The sequence below is a fragment of the Montipora capricornis genome, chromosome 10 (assembly GCF_036669925.1).
Source record: "Montipora capricornis isolate CH-2021 chromosome 10, ASM3666992v2, whole genome shotgun sequence".
In the NCBI taxonomy this organism is placed as follows: domain Eukaryota; kingdom Metazoa; phylum Cnidaria; class Anthozoa; order Scleractinia; family Acroporidae; genus Montipora; species Montipora capricornis.
Genome location: NC_090892.1, coordinates 63220897 through 63230896, shown reverse-complemented (window position 1 = coordinate 63230896; position 10000 = coordinate 63220897). Strand labels below are relative to the sequence as shown.

The 10000-nt window shown below is 36.8% G+C and overlaps 1 protein-coding gene across 1 annotated transcript in view; it reads left to right on the top strand.

Annotated features, from left to right (window-relative positions):
* Positions 1-4647: 4647 nt before the first annotated feature.
* LOC138021164 (protein NLRC3-like) overlaps positions 4648-10000 on the top strand; it is a 47996-nt gene continuing 42643 nt past the window's right edge. Inside the window, exons 1-2 of the mRNA XM_068868027.1 lie at positions 4648-5421; positions 5839-6070. The gene's annotated coding sequence lies outside the window, so the exon portion shown is untranslated. The remainder of the gene's footprint in view (positions 5422-5838; positions 6071-10000) is intronic.

The following is a 10000-nucleotide window of genomic DNA, read 5'->3' as shown; positions in this document are numbered from 1 at the left end:
TTGAATGTGCAAATCACAATATTGAATAATGTTACGTATTAAAGTAACAGGAACCGGCATTAAAATTTTCCGCTGTGGTTTTTTTCACGTGGATACCCGCGCTTGAAGTGAATGCAAAACAAATTTGCCAGGTTGACGGGATTTGCTTATGGCGCGTCAGTGGTAAATGACCTGGTAATCCGTTCAAAGGATGTCACAACTTAAAATTTATCAATGAATGGAGTTAAGGTAAGTAACAGAAAAACATGACAGAAGAATTTCGTTTGTTCTCTCATTGACGCGAATACATCCTAACCGGACGAAAGAGTCATTTTGCAAAATGTCAATCGGTTTACAGCTTTTTCTGTTTAAACCGAACTCGGTCATTAAGAGTACAGGACTTTTGTCTCCGACGTTCGTCCACGAAAAGCCGTCAACAGGTGATATTTTGTGAGCCAAAGATAAGGTTTGACTAGAGATATTCCCGGTAAAAGTGGCACAGCGAATACTGAACCCCGAAATTTCGACTTCTTCGTTTACCAAAGTGCTTTTCTTTGTCAACGAAACAGTGCTTGTTTTTTCCACCATCAAGTGTTATTTTCTCTGGACTAAGACATCAAAAGTCTCTGTATGGTTAATGTGTGATTTTCATACCGTCTGGACATTTTTTTGTCTTTTCTCCTCTTGAAATGTGAACTACAACCGTGTATATTTGACGCGCAACTGAAATTTTCTTACCCCAAATCAGACAATGGCGTCAGTGTTCCCGTTACTTTCGGTCAAATCTCAGCAAATATGTCTTGGTCCAGCGATCGCCATTAGTATGGAAAGCACACATTTGTGAAGAATCGAACTGCTTTGAAAGTTTTCCTTCAAAAGTGGCAGGGCGCACGAAAATGCCCTGTGAAAGTAAACCTAATTTCCATCGAAACTTGGCACTTTGAGATGCGATGATTCAACTCTATCCAGTTGCAATGCATTCTTAAATGCAATGTACTGCAAGTAAGACTCTTGCTTTTATTGCAACAAATAGTAGTCCCAGCTATTAAAAATTATACTTAATTGCATAAAAAATGTTTAGTTAGTGTAGTAATATTTACAAATAAAAATGCCTGCTTACCACAACTTTGCACTGCACTTTTCGATTTGATAAATTTCTTACTTTAAATTTTAGGGAAACTGTAGTAATTGAAATTTTAAAGATATTTACAAACTGTATAGTAAAATTTACATGACAAGTAATTATTGTAAAATATAATTTTGTTCATGATGATTTACATGATAAGTAATTATACATTATATTTGTAAATAATGTATATTTTAAAATTTTCATTCCCTTGCGTGGCTGCCTTGCATGGGTGTGTGTGTCACTATTTGCATCTTTCTGCTTTTGGAATCCCATTTAATAAATAATACAAATATAACAATTCTTTAAACTTTGTATGGTGAATTATTTTACCTTTGTCTGCACATTCAAGTTTTATGAGACATGTGACTGTGTGCAAGGAATGGCAGCAAAAATAAACAAAAACCAGGTCAATTAAACTTTTTGACACACAAAACAGCCATAATATTCAGGTATACCTTCTCTTCAATTTCTTCTGCAAGTTTTTTGCAGTTACTATAAGTTGCCATACACCAAGAATGAAGTAAAAAAAAAAATTAATGTGGGAGCACAAAACGGTGTGTGATGTTCCATCATCCTAAATCAATGTATATTAATTACTTAACACTGTTGGAATCAATATTAAAATAAATTTTATTGGGACACATTAGTTATTAAATACTGGCTCAATTACTGATACGGTAATATTATTGATGTACTATATTTAATAATCCCCTTTCACCCCTAAACCGGCCATACTTAGTATTTAACTCATCAATAGGGAACCCCCAGGGGTCAATGGGTTAATTAATAGACTAAAAACATTTAAGACTGCAATGGCTGCACATTTTGTACATTTTCATCCTGGTTTAGGTAAATTTACATTATTCTCTGCAGTGAGATAGTAACTTACCACAAAAGTGAGCAATGAATATGAATGAGCATGAAATGCTCACATCAAAATTAATAAGTAAATATTGTGTCAGAGTTCTATCACAAAGTCTGCTTTGCCTTTAATTGCCCTTTTAGTTTTAAACATTGCACAGCAGACAAGACCTGCTTTGTGTATTTCCAGACATCCCAATTTTAATTGTACATTTAATGTGGGTGTAATTTACATCTACAAATGGTCAAGTGAAATTTTTACCTCCCCAAAGAGAACTCATTCAGAAAATTTCATTTCAGTACAACGTATAAGTCTGATGGCAGTGACCACATCATTCCTCACTAATGTATAGATTTCCTAAGAACATCAACATAACTTTTGCGGAATTCGCTGGTAGCATAAATGATGAAAACACTGAATAATTACTATGGCTAGACCTAATGGAGTTACCATAGATCAAGGACAGAATTATCCAATAAAGTAATAAACTGGAGCTTCATTATTGACTCATTGTAGCATATATTATCAAGCATGCCTTCATGATCAGTTGATGTATCTAAGAATAATGTTTTGGTTCCGTTAAATGAAAGTTCTTGAAATTTTTAAGGTAGTGTATCTTGAGAGTGTTTGCACATGAGATAAATGCAGTGAACCAGGTTGGCCTCAGACACATACACAATAGAGGTGGCGCGGCTGGTATTAAATTTCTGTCGACATATCTGTTGAGATAAGATGTTCTTTCAAAGGACTGAGGACATCTCATAACTCTAAACGATCAATGCAAGAAAGTGAATGAAGTGACATCCTTCCTTCCAGCGCTGCATTCAAGTTGGATAAATCGAAGCCTGCGAGCTCGAGGGATATATTTCGCAACCACGTTAGATAGTACTTCCTTCCCAACAAAGGAATCTGGCCCTTGCTCGGGTCTTTTCGCACTTTGAGCATTTGTTCCGATGCATTCACTTAAATGGAGAAATAAAGCTAAAAAGTATAAAAGCTGACTCGAAGCAACTTCAGAGGCGTTGCTTCCCCGAGCAGACTAAAAGGGCTGCTTGCAAAAAGCGTAACGAAAGAAAACTTTCCGCCGACTAAACTGCCCCTTGCAGAATCTTTCCTTGTCACTTAAAGTTTAAATGACCACCTTCAACTGGCAGAAGCTATATAGAACGATCATAGAAGCACAGGTTCAAATCACCCCTTCGAAAGCCATCTTTGTTTACATCACAGCGCGCGGTTGGAAAACTGGATACTACAATTTTCAACAGCCAATCAGACAAAAGTCTCCTTTGTTGGTGCTAACCATCCTCACAAACCACAGGCACCCCAAGCTCAGTGCGAGCGTGGCCAACAAAAATATAAGGATTTGTATTGGAATCCTGATAAAAAGCTTAAAAAAATTATTATATATGAAAAAAATCTCAATTAAAAGGCCTAACCTTATTGCCATTAGTTGTATATTTTTGGAAGAATCATATTGTACCCGTTTCTAGCATTTGTTCAATAATTAAGGTATTCACTCTTAACGTATCTTGACTGTAAAAATATCTTGTTGTTAGTCATTTTATTAAAAATGATTAAGGAATGCATGTGTTATAATGCAATTATAACAGTTTTGCAGGATATCAGTAAACTTTCTTGCCAGATAGCCAAGCTGTGTGACTTGCTAGAGTGTATAACACAGAGTATTACAACATGGTCTCCTATCCAGGTATTAACCCCATCCAACAGGACTTAACATTGGTGGACAATAGGCCATTTTACAGTTGTTTGCTCAGTGACCTACAGTAGCCTATGAATGGCTGTGAGGCTGCCAGTGACCTTGTATTGATATAGGCCTCACTGCTTTTATCATGTAAATTATGGTGTTGTTGTAATTCTAATTTGTGTATATTGGCATTAGAAAAGCACAAATTTAAGGTTTTTATCAAGGCAGGGTCACCAGCAGCCTTGCTGCCATTTTTACTAGCCAGGTAACTAAGGAAAAGCACAAAACATGGACCCCCCTTTTGGACCGGGTCCATGGACCACTTCTATGGACCCAGTCCATAGACCCCCCTTTTTTTGCTAAAAAGTGTCCCGAAGCATGTTAATGAGCTTTTTTGGTTCCTTAGAAAGGACGATTTCGGCTAATTTGCCTCACTGTTCTTGGACACCTGCAATAAAAAAACTACTTGAACTTCAAAGAAAATGTTAGGTGCTCCAAGGAAGAATGGAATGGGGCCATTTGGGTTTTACTTAACCCATGAGTGGGATCAAAGACCCTCGCCCACATCATTTTCCAGTGTGAAAATCCATTTAATTTAGGCAATATGATTTTAGTACATGTATCAATTGTTCTGATGTAGACAATATCATGAAAGTAAATTATCAGTGTAAAATAGATTATTATAATTATCATACATTTATTCAATTTATTATATTATAAATGACAAATAAATCTCTTTGAAATGATAAATTTATCTTAATTTCATTGACATGAAACTAGTTGGCATTTTTCAAGAACAGGAAAACATTCTTTTATATTATTCTAAAAAAGGTCATCTGATGCACTCAACAGTGGACTCCAAAGTTAGCCATCCCCAACATAAACAATATATGTTAAAAACATTAACATACTATACTGTATTTTATATAACAATAAAATACCAGTGATACATGATATTGTTATTGTTCTCTTTGGGTAATGTAAAATCACTCTTACATGTAGTACTGAAAAAAGGAAACAATATGTAGCTGATATGGCATTATGATTTTAATCATATTAAATTAAATTAAATTTTAAATTCTGTGACACTGTTCAGTTTCAACATGCACTTTTAAACCCTTCCCCAATCTAAACATTGTCACAAAGTGAACACATCAATCATCATTCTTTTCTAAGGTTATAAGGCTCAGTAACATGCTTTGGGACACCTTTCAGCAAAAAAAAAAGGGGCTCTATGGACGGGGTTCACAGAAGTGGTTCATGGACCTGGTCCAAAGGGGGGGTCCATGTTTTGTCCTTTCCCATTACTAATACCCCACTCATACCTGAGTGTCACACTGCTCTGCATTGCTGCAGTTGAGAATTTAATATGCATGCAGATTACACAATATTGAAGAATTAGTCTGAATAAATGATTGTCACCGCAGTCTTAATTTCTATAGTCTAAGATTCCACATGATGCGTAAACTTTAGGAGCAATAAATACTTGTCACTGCAGACCTGTAGTCATGCAGTCAATGATTATGCATGACTAGATAAAGGAAAGAGCTGATTGATGGTGGTGAGGCTATTAATATTGCATGGTTTTTTACATCTTGAACAAAACACTGAGCCACTTCTTATCAATTTTTCTTTTCTTGTACATGTACACAGTGATCAGCGAAGATGTCAAAATAGCCAGAGCAAGGTCGTAGGCCAGTAATATAGGGAAGGTCATCAAAGGCATTGGTTTGGAAATATTGCAAGGTAAGAAAGAGGAACATCAACATTCTGGTAAAATGTTTCTAGTTTCTGGTACATACAAATGTAACAGCAGTATATCTTGATAAAAATCATGGTGCAATGGTTTCTATTAAAAAAACAACAACAGTGATTTGTTTTTCAAACATCATGAATGACTTGTGCAAATTAGCAAGTTTGATGACCAAAGGTGAAAAGTACATGAATTTGGTAAACTGTCATGCAGCGCATTATACATAAAGGTCATGTTACTGGATATCTAGATAACATATAGAAAAGATTTATTTTCAATTTTCAATTTGGTTAACCCTAGGCCTAAGGTTGGTTTTTAGGGTTAGACAAATTGATGGCTTTGGGTGACTTTCAAAAAGGTACAACAATGACCAGCAATGAGTGACCTGTAGAATGTGATCTGTGTTTTAGACCCACCGGTGTATTTTCATGAAAATCAAACTCATTATCTCTTGAATCGTTGAGCATCAAGACTCGTTTTGAACCAGAGGCAAACAGCAACTCGGAAATGGCCCAATCTCATACCCAAAGTCCTCAGGCTTTTTGGTCAGTGGGTGAGCGCCCAGAGAGACTCTGGGATAATGGACTTAAACTATTTTTTGATTGGTCGCTTCCATAACAACGGCAGTCCAACAGGAAGTCGGTAAGTAATTAGCAAACCCCAGAATTTGGAGGGAGATTCAAAATCTAAAACTAGTTTCAGTGTTGTTTGTCTTTTCTTTCTCAGAAATATATAAATCACAAAAATAATAGAACGACGGGGTTTCATTTATGTCTAATTTCCTACGTTGCTAAAAACTGATTACTGTTGCTGTTGTAAAAGTACCGTGGGAAAACATTACCTCAGTCTCTTTGGGGAGAAATCCGTGGAAGAAGACCTTGTCGAAGCCAAACAGAATTACGGAAACATAAAATTGTCGATCATGTTGTTTGCACAATGGTGTTCTGCACGATAGAATGCACGCTGAAACACTAAAAATACATTTACCGAAGCATCAGAAGTTTCATCTTCACTCGCTCTTACAGCAAGCCAATGATCATTTCTCCAGTTTCTTTTATGGTGTGTAAGGTTAAAATTTTTTTTCTTGAACACTTTCAACCCGCCATTTCTGTTTTCTCTTTTCTGTTTCCGTTTAAAATCAAGCATGCGCAATAAGACCGGAACCCACGTTTTCTGGGAAAATGGAATCCATTATCCCAGAGTCTCTCCGGGCGCTCACCCGTGGACCAAAAGCGCCCGAGGACTCTGGGTACGAGATTGGAAATGGCCTAATCATTGCTTCTCGTAGCAATCCGATTGGATGAATTTTAGCTTTGGCGGGATTTTCATTTATGAAAATTGATCCACGGTATGCAATGCCTGTAGGGTGAACGTGGGCCTTAAAGGGAATCTCCACTAAAACAACAAAATAACTTTAAACCACAGAACATAATGTTTCCAATTAAAATTGTGCAAAATTTTTCCAACGAAAGCGTTTATGTTCGAAAAAAAAAAAAAAATTCAAAAACGCTTGTTTTGTCTTTCAAATTTCCCCGGCGCTGCCATCTTGAATAGTTGTGATGTTTTGTGGTTGCCCTATTGTTGCAGAGCAAACGCTCTTTTTGTCAGAACAACAGGGCAACCACGACACATCACAATGATTGAAAATGGCAGCGCCCAGGAAACTTGAAAACAACAGTTTTTAAAATTCCTCTTTTTTTCGGATACAAATGCTTTCATTTAAAAAAAGTTTGAACAATTTCACTTGTTAACCTTATGTTCTGTGGTTTTTAAAGTTATTTTTGTTGTTTTAGTGGAGGTTTCCTTCAAGGCAAATTTCCTTAAGGATTGTCTAGCTTTGAATCTTACTTGCTTTGTGGAACGTTTCAGGAATCCCATTTCATTTTCGAACTGAGTTTGGCTTTCTAGCTGACCTTAAAAGACTTATTTGCTCCCCAAAAACAAAACAAAAAAATTAATACCCATTTCCATCGTCACTTAAGTTTGAACTAAATTTTTACCAACAAAAACTAGCGCGGGTCATTCATCACAGGAATTTCCTTGGCGTTTATGAACAGACAACAGAAACAAATTGTTGGGTGCCTGTGATATTATTTTTAATATGTCAGTCTCCATCTCGATTTGGAAAGAAAATTGGTGCGTGAAATCAGCGGAGGGTGCAAAGTGCAGGTCACAGGTTAGGGCTGCAGGTCATTGTTTTAGCATAACTGAAATGACCCAAACCTATACAAAAATGCTAATCTTAGGCTTAAACATTATCTAAAGCACAATTAAGCCTAGTGTTTTGGCCTAGTGTTAGCATTAGTAAAGGTTTGGGTTGTCATCTGACCTTAAAGTGGTACTATGACGAAAATCGCATCTTTCCTATCTAAGACATTTTGAAACATAAAAAAGTAGTCTGCGTTAGAAGAAAAATGTTGTTTACTTTTTTCAAATATCTCTTTTTGTTCCAGAGATATTCGAGTTTTTAAAATATGCAAATTACCAAGTGATCACGTCTTACACTTTGTTCAAATATGATGAAATGAGATATCTCAGAAAATTTGCATCAGAAATTTTTGATTTTTTGCAGTAAGATTCTACTAAATGTTCTCCACAATATGAGCGTAACAGTTCTGTTACCATGGCATCATACTGGGTTCCAGACTTCCCCCATATTATGAGCTTTTCTGGCCACCTTTGGCGTTCCATTTTGATATTTGCTAACAGCACTTCATATGCATGATCCAGCAAGTATATAAATATGTTAGCACGACTTTGAGGCCTTGTTTAACATTTTTCAAGCTGAAAATCACTAACATATTGAAATCAAGTGGGTGGGGACTGGAAAAGAGTGAGTTGCCATGGGAACATAATTTTTATAGCCATAGGTGTGTTTCCTGTAGAACTATTAGACTACCAAGTTTCAATGGTCTGCGGTGTAAATTGGCCAAGGTAGCTCTATTTATATACTCAATATACATGTAATATTGGGTTGAGTGTATGACGTCATTAGTCATCTCATTTGCATATTTTACCCATTTTTCGAACTTAAATATCTCCGGAACTAATGAAGATATTTGCAAACGGTAAATGGCATTTTTGTTCTTTCATGGAATTCTATGTAATACACTCAAAAAATCAAGGGGTAAAAATTTGATCATAGTACCACTTTAACAAAGGGTTTGATATTATCATTGGGTTTGGATAAGATTTCTTTCCCTTTCCCTCCTGGCTGCTTTTCCAGATTCCGCGCGCTGCAATGATTGACGTCTAAAGAGACCAAAACGCGAAGAAATCATCGTAATTGTTCGCATTTCAGACTGGACCTAATGAACGTAACGGTAATTTTCAGCATTTAGTTCTTTTGGCACTCCGAATGGAATGTATAGATCTTATAATATTTAGAGGACTAGCTATGCTAGAATAAAGTAAGTCAGTACAAATTAAGAAACAGCTCCCTGTGAACTTTCTATTTGCTTGGAATTTGATTAAAGGTGTAGCCCTTTCCGTTAACAATAAGTCGATCACCAATGATGGTCGCATTCGTGCCCTCCGTCTTTCTCGCTTCTCGCATTGTAAGTACTAAAATTGTTTTTCTTACATCCCTCAGCCTGGGATAAGTCTTCGGCAAGTCTGAAACGACTGCCTTTAAGATTATATCTATTTCGCCAGACCAGGTCTTGGTCTTCCCGACACGTAAATTCGAGCGATAACCGATCTGAGCTGGGCTTTTCACTACTTTGTTTAGACTTACCTAAGCGATGTACCCCGCAGAATCTCGTTGACCTTACTCTGTCTTCATCAGTCTTTAAAGCTGAAGACATTACGCTCTTGACAAGATCAGTACAATTTTCATTCACTGACTCATTTATTCCATATATAATTGAAGTGTGTATACGGCCTCCAGTGTTTTTATGGTTTTGGCATCTCTACGAAGCATAGATAAATGCCTCAAAAGTAATTTTTCGATTCCGCCACTTTTTGACCCAAAAATGAAGCTTCAAAGTTCTCTCTTTGGCCACGTCCAATCAAGTTGACCGCGAGACGGCACCAGAGATTGACTTGGTTCCAGAATGGACCGTGACGTCACTTCAGCAACCGCGAACCAGATTCCAATTTTTTGGAGGATCATTTTTACTTTGTTTCTTTGGCGGCCTCTTCGCAAATTATGCCTGATAAATGTGTTGTTTCGGGTTGTTTAAATATTCGTGATGCAGAGAAGGGCATAGCATTACATAAAATTCCATTCTATGGTGACGATCAAAGTGAAGCGGAGGCCAGAAGGAAGAAATGAACGAACTTCGTGAAGTTAAAGCGCGACGACTGACTGAACACCAAGCGCTTCAGAGCGCTGCTCTGTGTTCTTGTCACTTCTGTGCTGAGGACTTCATGCGGCGGCTCTCTTTTTTCGAAATCTTAAATGAGTCAGGGGGCAGAGAGCAAAAAAAAAAAGATTTCGCTAAACATTTTGGGTAGAAGTATGAAACATAGCTTAAAATCTTTGTTTTTTTTAAGGAAAAAACTCCTAATTGTACCTAAATGCAATCTTTAAACATATGGATATAAAGCGTTCTCTCACAGGGCTCCTAC